Genomic DNA, 11,146 nt, shown 5'->3' with positions numbered 1-11,146 from the left:
ATTCATATTGCTTCATCCAGAAAGTGCTTAGATTTACATTGGACCATTACTTAAAATTGGTACTTGTTGTCAGGTTTTTGTTATAACTGAGAACTAATTTAATAATTCTTGAAGAGGCAAGGAAAGCATGCAGATTGATTTAATTTGCCATAACAAATTCATTTTTATCTAACCACCTTGGCAAAACTAAACATCCAGTCCTCCAGCAAGAATTACTATACCGATTTTGTCGGTTTTTCATACGAAAGTTCACGACCCAGATACATCTCTTGAGAGTGGAAACAAAGGATCCTTAATAATATAAAATATCAAATTAATCTCTAATTTTTAACATTTTATTTGGCTAACTGTTATTAATATGCAGTTATAAGTCAAAAACATCTTTTGCTTTGATAAAGTATATTCCATCAAAATTAAGTGACCTGATTATTTATTAATATTATTACATGTGGTTGGTAAAGGTGCCTACTATAAGATTAATTTATTTCTGTCAATTAACTATGATACACTGCGTCTCAACAATATAAAAAAGTATGTTTACTTTTAAATTTGCAATTAATTTTTGAAAATATGATAGAACGTTCTAAAAGAGAGTGACAAAAGAAGTTACTTTCAGTTCTGTATATATGTATTTAGAAATAATTTTCATTCATCTTCACATGATTTACAGAATGTTTCATATTTTGATTGGCAATCCGTTATGTTCTAAAAAGATTTTAGTTGGATTTTGTGCATGAACTGACCTCTTGATTATGTCCCGAAAATGCTCGATGCGATTCATGTCGGACGATCTAGGTGGTTAAATCATTCACTGAAATTGTCCAGCATGCTCTTCAAATCAATTGCGAACAATTAAGTCATTGCCTTTTCTGTCTGCCTGTTTGGTACAAATTTTGCAGTCGATTTTAAACTTACTTTCTAATGAGCTAGAACCTCGAGACTTTATACATAGCTCAAAACTGGATGACAATGCAATAATAATTGCTTTGTCTCTGCGAATTTTACAATCTAGTAGCAGATTCCTTATCGACAGATGACACTGTGACAAATCGTTACTCATCGGAAATTTAGTTTAAAATCGATTGCAAGATTTTACATACATAAGACTAAAAAGCAGACAATAATTATTTAAATAAAGTCCATTTTAAAAAGTATCAATTTCTTCTACCTTCATTCAGATTTCTTAACCCCATACAGACTGCCCTAATAATTTGTAATTGTGAATTTAAAAACCGATTAAAACTAAAAAAAATTGACATTGAACAAGAATTTTTGTAGGAAGTTCACATATAGTTTATTTAAGTCATTACATTTTTGAATAATCATATTTACATGTAAGCGAATGTATACATCAACAAAGAGTCAACCCTTTGGCTCAAAATTTGATGCGGATTTACATTTTAAATATTTCAACTACGAATCAAATTTTATTGATCTAGCACTTTGTATTTTGAAGTTATCGTGTTCACTTAAACAAGGATAAACTTTCTCTCCATGGATTTGGGTTCGAAATTTGTATTGATATCAAGATCGTATACCATATTCCACCCATCTAGTTCAAAGCATATTTGATTTTAGACAGGCATAATCACAAAAATTGTTTTTCGAACTCGATTATTCAGTAAGAAAGAGGGAATGTTTGAAAGGGAGGATTTGGCGAGAGTGAATATTTGAGATTCCGCCAAATTATCGAGTACGAATTCTTGACAATTACAATACTTTCTCTTCCTATACGATAAAATAAATTATATACAGGATGCCACCCAAAAGTGAAACAAGCGTTTATTTCTTTAACTGCTGCAATTAGACATATACTTCCAAATATTCATCAAATATATAAAATGCATGAAAATACATTCACTTCTGTAGAGAAAGTTGTAAAAAATTATAAAAATCAAATTTTTACTCGACCTCCGTAGCAAAAAGTGTCAACGAGCAGAATATTTTTCTTACACTCGTCTATAAAAATACAAAGTTTCATGCTTCTGTCTGTAAAACTTAATGAGAAATTAAAAGACATTTATTTACGGCATTTTTTTGGTACTTCTGACCGGTTATTTAGCGAATATTGCATTTTATTTTTAGATAACATACATATCATGAAATATTATTAAAAGGAAAGAATCAGAAAATAAAAACACATTTATCGACTTTCAAAATTAAGTAGTCTCCCCAAAACTTTCTTTCATACTTTCTAATAAAGGTATTATCCCAGGGAACGCCTTGCATGGTATTAGGTTACAATAGTTTCGAAATATTCACCTTTGGCGCGAATTTATTAGTTTTATTAAATCTATCGGGTCATACGTGGCGAGTAATTTGGTTATTAACCCCTCAAATACAGTTAATAGTATCCAAAAGAAAAAAAAAATCGAATTTGGGCTTTAGACGCGTTTTTCCCAACCAACTGAAACAAAAATTAGACAGAAAACTACACTAGTCGCAATATTTCAGGCCAAATTTGATATATATCATTGCATTTATTTCTGAAAGTACAGACCATCAACCCCTTGTTGGATTTGGCTCAAATTTTGATTGATATCTACAATGACGATGTTAAATCTGTGTGCCGAAATTTATCTATCAAGCTCTAGTCGGTTTGTAGTTATCGTCTTAATTTATATTCAAGCAGCCTTTTATACAGACTTCCTTTGAATGGATGTTGCTTATAATTTGATAGAAATCTACACATTTGGTATTAAAATCGTATATCAAATTTCATCCATCTAGCGCCAAGCGTTTTTGAGTTATCTTTGCCACAGATGGACATTTTCCACAAACATATTTTTCGAACTCTAGAAGGTCTAAAACGTGGAGATTGGTCAACATTTCGAGCTATAATTTTTTGACGATTACAATACTTTATACTACGTATTCGAAAAATGATCAGATATTACATTCATTAAAATGCTTAAGAACCATCACATTTCAAAATTAAATCCCTGAGAGCAGACTCATTTTTCGAATTATAAGTATATTGTGAATGCGATAACTAAGACTAAAGGAACAAATTAAGTTTCATGTAATAATGCTATACCAAATTTATAATTTTATATCAAATTTTGGACGGAATCCCTTACGTTTTAAATATGTCCGCCAGAGGGCATGCGATCGCGAAAACGCAACTAGTTAGATAAATGAAATCAAGTCCTTGGTTTGGACACCCAAATTATAGATACGTGCCAAAATTTGCCTCCAAAGGGAAAAGGTACAAAATTCCATACTTGATTCTTTTCACTGACTACGAAGCTAAACGTAAAATCTGCCATATTGCATAAGTATATAAGAAAGTTGAAGGGAGGACATTCGAAAGGGTTAATTTTTGGAATAAACCTTATAAAAATTGTAAAAAGCAGTGTGGGAGAGAAAGTAGAGAAATTAATTAGTCCATTAGTCAAACTCCGATAAACTGAATCCATTTTTTTTAAACCTTTCCTTTACTTTTTCAGTGAGTATTATTTTCTCGAATTTCTCCCCCCCCCCGAGTCGAACTGAACTGCTTTATTACACTAGGAAAGTTCTTTCTGAAAAAGGAAGCTTTAAAATACGATTGTTTTGAAAGTGAAATACGGTCCTGAGAGACTTGTGACGTACTTAAACCATAAAACTTCAAAACTCCTCTACGGATGAATGATTTACTAAGGTTCGCTTTTTTTTTTTTTTTTTTCTGTCCTTGTGTAACTGTCGAATTATTCTCTTTATGGAGCTAAAACGATGCTTTTATCGATTTCCGCGATTGGCTTCCTACAGACTATCAGCGTGTTAAGTGCTCTTCGGATCACTAGTGACCGACTTTAATTTTTTTTCCTCTACTAGCCACATTTGGTTTGACTCTTCAGTTATCGGATCCGCATGTACAGATCCATTCAGCTCGATAGATAGTCAACCCATTGGCGAATTTTATTCATTATTTAATAGAAATATACAATTGTAGCTATAAAACTATATGTTAAATTTTATAGTCCATGGTATTTTCAAAACTCCTCTACGGATGAATGATTTACTAAGGTTCGCTTTTTTTTTTTTTTTTTTTTCTGTCCTTGTGTAACTGTCGAATTATTCTCTTTATGGAGCTAAAACGATGCTTTTATCGATTTCCGCGATTGGCTTCCTACAGACTATCAGCGTGTTAAGTGCTCTTCGGATCACTAGTGACCGACTTTAATTTTTTTTCCTCTACTAGCCACATTTGGTTTGACTCTTCAGTTATCGGATCCGCATGTACAGATCCATTCAGCTCGATAGATAGTCAACCCATTGGCGAATTTTATTCATTATTTAATAGAAATATACAATTGTAGCTATAAAACTATATGTTAAATTTTATAGTCCATGGTATTTTGAATTATCGAGCTTAATGGATTGATGTCATTTCAAACAAAAGCAAAAATATTTTTGAAAATGGAAATTATTTGAAATCTTTTCCTATTTTATTAATTTTTTTACACGAATTTACAAGACGAAATGAAAATGGGAATGTTGTATTCAGTTCGTACGCAAGCACTGACATTCAATGCGCTTCCTAAAAATAGACTTTCTTTAAAAAAAGTTTGCTTAAAAATTTGATTTAAATTATTTATCTGGTAATAAAATAGTGAGAAACCGAAGACTACCTACTTTTTTCTGTAAAATTAAATACTTTTTGTTCAATGTAAACAGGCAGAGTTAAAGTGACTATCTCAGTTAATAAGTAACTAACTAAAAAGGGCATTATTTTTGCTTATAAATATAAAAAAGGTCGTATATGTAAAATTATTTTATTTAGGAAAACGTTTTATGTTGAAAGAAATACGATTTTTTTTTTTGATATCATGTTTTAAATAATATTAATGGCACTACCTAGCTGAAATTTCATATTCATCATTTCATACTCATTCATTGGTATTCCAATTTCTTCATTAAACGCGCATGTTTTAAAATAAACATCATTTTTACTTTCTCGTTTAATAAGTATAAAGTATTATAATCATCAAAAAATTCGAATTCGGGAATGTGACGAATTTCCACGTTTTAAACTTTGAGTTCAACAAACACATTTTTTTTATGTCTGTTCTGTGATAAAGATAATTTTAAGATGCTTTGAGCTACACGGATGAAATGTGGTGTACAGTCTTTACTCCAAATAATGTTTCCACTCATTTCTTATCAGAAACAAAGCACATCTTATAAATAATAATCGCTTGTTTGATATCTTTTCGATGTTCTATATACTTATAATAAAGCTGAATGTGTGTGTGTCTGTAGTGATGCTCTACGGGCCAGATCGTTTGGTCTACAACTACCAAATTTGGTACATGTATACCTTGGAGGTAGGAAATGCGAACCTGTATTTTTTTAAAATTTTAATTAATTAAAAATGAAGCGAAATGTCGGCGTTTTTTCGCGATAGCTTCCGTAAATATTATCGCATAAAAATAATTTTTACATCAAGTTCAAAAAATTATCTTTTTGATGATACTAATGTTTTAACTTATAAATTAGGTTACTTTTAAAAAAAAAAATTTAAAAAAAATACTTTATTCATATTTTTTAGCAATTTAGTTGTCATCACACTGACAAAAGCTCGTATTAAAAAATAAATTAAATATTACTAAAAAAAACTAAACTGCAATTTCACAGCACGTGTCTGTATGAAATGAAATAAATAAGAAATATAATATTTTCTAAAAAATAAATGCAAGACAAAGTTTTCTGTGATCTTTTATATCTGCATTATTAATTCAATAAATCAACTTTATTTAAGGCAAACATGGATTAATATATATATCCTTTCAATTCAATTTGAAAACCTTTAATAATAGAAATGTTTTAAAATGGTCTAAATGAGGCAAATAATTATATTATATGCAACTTGAGTCTATAAAGGCTGTAATAAATGAGGAATGTTTAGCTTTTATCTGGATCCTCTGTTCTGTGAATCATATTTAACAAAATATTCTTGAGATACTAATATTTTAAATAAAAAGAGTTGAACGCCAACTAAATCAGTCACTAAAACTAATAGATTTATGAAAATTAGAATACCACTATTCAATAAAAACGGGCAATTTTAAATCACTTCATCGACCGCCCAAAATTGATACCCAATCAGCGGCCAAGGTTTCTCAAGACTGATTCTCCTATTATGAAAATGCTTATTGTTTTTACGTAACTCTTCTACTCAAAACTTCATAAATCGATCAGGTTTTGGTAGCAGAAGATAGAAACGTTAATTTATTTATTTAAAAGTCTAAGTGTCAAGAATATTTCGCAGAATATGATTCCTTAGGACCAAAGGTCTGTATAAAATTTAGACTTCATAATTTTTTGAAGTATATTTATAGATGGAAACAATATAAATTGTTATTTACGTCAATTAAAATATTTTGAAAGTAATACTAAAAACTGAATTTTATGATGAATATGAAAAAGTTTTGTTGAATAATTATTGATATATTATATACATTATGAAAATTATTCTATAGTGCATATAAGACTTAAATGTTGAACGACTGTTTTCAGTATTCATATTTAAAAAAGAAATGCTTGGTTTCAATAAAAATTATTTTTATATTAATTGTAATTTAATCATTTCCACTTTAATTTAAAGTTGAAATTTTACGGGAGCTGACAGAAAATTAGAGTGCATAATACATTATGATTTAAGACCTTTATAATAGCATATTTGAATTATACGATTATTAAAATTTGAAGCTTAAAAATATTTTGATGAAAAAGCTATTAAAGAGAAGTTAGATATAATATTTAATTGAAAATATTAACGAGCATTAAGACTGACGAAAATGGTCGGTCGCCAAAGGTGGCAATATAAAAATAAAATAATGGTCGAAAGCAAAATTGTTGTACTTTGTGGAGGAAGTATATTTTTTTTTTCATGTCTTTTTATTTCATTTATTAATGTTTATTTTTCGTTTTCTTAAATGCTTTCTGCTTCTAAACAGAATGAGTTATTTCGAAAATTTAGCATCAGAATACTTGTTTTCATGGGAAAAAAAATTCTTGTCCTCAAGAAGGTCTAAAACTTGGAGATTCGTCAAAACCTCGAATTCGGAGTTTTTGAGGATAACAATACTTTCACTAAACTTCGTATTCGTTTCGAAAGTAAAAATAAATAACAAATAAAATAAAGGCATTTATAAAGCAAAATGTAATTTTTTATGAATAGAATATGTAAAAGCATTTGAAATTGTATTTTGAAAAAATTGCATTTGCATTTTAAATTGCCTTTAGGAAAATTTAGTGGATAAAAATATTCGTTTATGAGCTTATATCAAATCTTATGAGTTTTTTCCCTTTACTGTCTTCAAAGATAATATATAATTTTATCATATACTAGTTGTATGATTCATTGACATTAAGGCTATGTATCTCTTTTTGCTCAATAATTGAAAAAGTATTTTCGAACTCTCACGATTCAGTTATCAATGCCAAAGATGGAATTTGCACAATGATTTGAATTTTGGCAATTTTCAAATTTTTAGAATAATTAGAGTGAAAAAAAAAAGCTCCATTTTAAAATTTGAAAACACAGAACATGAAAGTTAAGATAATAATAATAAAAATGTACTTTTCACTCAGAAGAAATTAATTTATTCCACAATTTTGCAACCCCTGGAGCCCCAAGGCATTTGCCTTGCCTGCCGACCATAGTTACACCACTGGGCAAAAAATAGTGGCGTGGTTATGTTGTTGTTTTAATTTTTAGTTAATAAAACATACCGTATTTAAAAAGCTCGATTAATAATTAAAGTCCAAACTTAACTAAGAAGCAAACTCTACAGGCTTGGATTCATGATGTTCGATTTTTTTCTTCTTTTATTTAAAAATAGCACATTCTGTTTTAATACGAGGCGACAATTTCCGGTTCGATCTACAGCTTCCTGTAGCGATATACTGAAATGGTGTCACTGTATTCGATTTTGAAAAGGCATTCAATGTAACTTTTCCTTTCACCGATAACAGCTGGTTTGAATTTAGAAACATAAAAATTCGACGATTCGATGCCTTGACGAAAGGAAAGGGTTAATAACTCCATCAATAAATTTATCATATATCTCAGATAAGATAAATTGCAATGGTTTATCCTGAACTTCGTGATATCTCTACATTTCGCAATTCAAGGGTGAAATTTTCTGTTCTTGAGGCTGACCGCATTGAGTCTCGTGAAAACGCTATCTGAATTGTAATCTACTTCATTTCAGAGTCACATTGGTGAAGTTTGGAAAGAACAAACAACAAATCTCTTTTGTCAGTTATAGTTTTCCACGAAAATAGAGATATGAAAATAGTTAAAATATGTTACATTGTGTCGTAAGATGCCAGAACGATCCTGTATACGTAATTCAATGATTTTTATAGAATTTTCGATATGTAATTCGATAGTTCTTTATAACATAATTATCGTTTTCTGTGCATAGAAAAATTGGGAATCAGATCTCATTAGATTTTTTTAAAAAAAATTGTATTAATTATTTATTTAAAAGTTAAAAAAAATGAAATAGTTCTTAATTGATATTTTACTTTTTTATATATGAGAAGTATGCGAAGATAAAATTATTGCAGTCGTCAAAAAGTATAGAACTCGAAAACTTTTAAAAATATAGAAAAATTTAGAAAATATAGAATTTTTTTAGCAAATCTCCATATTTTAGGTCTTTTTGTATGCAAAAAATTATATTTTTGGAATCATGTTTGTTTATGAATACTATAAATCAGAATGAACAAGTATAGTGTGTGGTTTTAACACCAAATTTGTAGATTTCTATCAAATTTTGATCGAAATTCATTCGCAGGAAGCTATCTGAGTGTAAATGAACCTGATAACTTCAAAGTGTAAAATTCATGATCGATAAAATTTAATTTACAGTTTTGTCATCTAAAATTTAAATCTGTAGCAAATTTTGAACCAAATTCTTCTCTGTCGATCTGTTCAAGTCCTATAAAAATTCTTAAGATATTTAAAGCTCTCCAATTTCTTAAATAGCCACATGGAAAGCAAACGTAAGGATGAAGGCTACGTTTTTGACAAGAATGCATATAATGATTTTTTTTTTTTTATATATAAATGGAGAATGAAAGTTCCTATTACATTGGGATTTCAGCTTATTGACTGCAGATTCCTTTTCGCTTCAATACACCATCTTTGGAAACCAAAATTAAAACTGTCCACAAGGTTTTAATAGTAAACCAACGCTTCGAAACATGATTCCAATTGATAAACTAAACCAGCAGAATCTATGGAATCTTATTCTACAGGAAAAAATAAACAATTTAATGTTTAATCAAGCCAAGGCCAAACTATCGCTCGAAAAAAATTATTCATCAAAGTTTCTGAGAAAAATAAACTCACAATTTCATCAGAAAAAAATGACATGCTTTCCATCCTGTAAAATTTCATCACCTCAACGTATTCAACAGATTTCATTAAAAATAAAACCAAGCACCAAAACGTCCAAATGCAGGAAAAATTCAATTGAAATACCTATGTGTATCATTAGTCCAATAAAACTGTCAAATATTTGCCAAAAATTCCTTTTGTAGGGAATTTTAACTAAGCATTAATGAATATTACACAAAACTATAAGAGAAAACCAGCTGGAATGGTCCCCTCAGAACTTTATCACATTTCTTTCTAATAAATTTGTCATGCCAGAGAACACTTTACATGGCATTGGCTTACAATAGTTACGAAATATTTTGTTTTGAATTTAGCTTTTTTACTGAATCTATCGTGTAATATCCGGCGAGTTATTTGGTGATGAATCCCTGGCATGCGAAAATAATATTCAAAAATCGAATTTATGCTTCAGAAACATTTTTCTCAATGATTGAAACAAAGATTTGACAAAACTATACTTCTAGTCACAAAATCCCTAACCAAATTTATTATATTTAAGTCATTGCGTTTTTGAATGATCGCGTTTACTTTTTTTTGAAAGTATAGACAGAAAGACAGTCAACACACTGTTGAATTTGGCTCAAAATTTGACCGGTTTCTACACTATAGATGTTAAATCTGTGTACTGAATTTTATCTACTTATTTCGAATCGTTTTGTAGTAATTGTGTTAACTTATATTCGAACAGCCGGACAAACGGACTTCTACAAAACAGATTTTACTTAAAGTATAATAGAAATCTGAATATTTGGTGTCAAGACCGTATATAAAATTTTAACAGGCTAGCTCAAATCGTCTTTGTGTTACCTTTTTCATAAACTGACAGACTTTTTCCGAAAATGTATTTTTCGAACTCAAGGAGGTTTAAAACGTGTAGATTCGTCAAAATCTCGAGTGCGAATTTTTCGATGATTACAATAATTTCTGTATAGAAAGTATAGAAATAAAAATGTAGAATGTCAAAATGTTCCTTTAAAGATAATCTATAAAAGAAACCTTTGAACGCAATATTAATTTCTTTGAACCATTATCAAATACTTATAGAATAATGCCTGCTGAGACGATATATGGTATCATGGGAATATCACCCCCCCCTACCTCTCGCTAACATTTCAACCTGCAAATAGAAAGCTGAGTGATCGTCCTATTTAGAATCCCTATCGCTGTGAAAGTAATCCCCTACCGACAGAAAATAATTCCTTATTGATAATATAATTGTATTAATATTATTCCAAAAATATTCTAATTTATTTGCAATTTTATGCCTATTTAAAGAAGTTATTAATAATAATTAACAACATGTATTTGTTGCCATATGTCATATGCCTCTACATTTATTTAAAAGTATGAGTTAAGCTAGAATCTGGTTTCTAAAACCTTTAAAACTGCTTGGCAATTTTATAAATCATTTTCAGTTTCCACTTTATAGTTGTCGAGTATGATATATTTCGAAAAATGCCAAGAACTTTTAAAAAGGCATAAATAATATTTTGCTTTTTTTTTAAGACAAGGAAGTCAAATTTATTTATGGGAATCGGTTCTCGAAACCATGATCTTTCAGTCAAAATTCGAATTACTTAGACTCTGACGTTTATGTCTGATTGAAATATTGAAAATTTTTAAATCGCAACACATATAGCATACACGTAAGATCTATATAACCGATTACCGTATTAAATTACCGAAAGTTATCAAATTCACTTAAAGTGAATTCCTTTTAAATACATAAAAGAAGCAGTTCAAAATAAG

This window comes from Argiope bruennichi, chromosome 5 (assembly GCF_947563725.1).
Source record: "Argiope bruennichi chromosome 5, qqArgBrue1.1, whole genome shotgun sequence".
Lineage (NCBI taxonomy): Eukaryota > Metazoa > Arthropoda > Arachnida > Araneae > Araneidae > Argiope > Argiope bruennichi.
Note: the sequence above shows the minus strand (reverse complement) of the source record.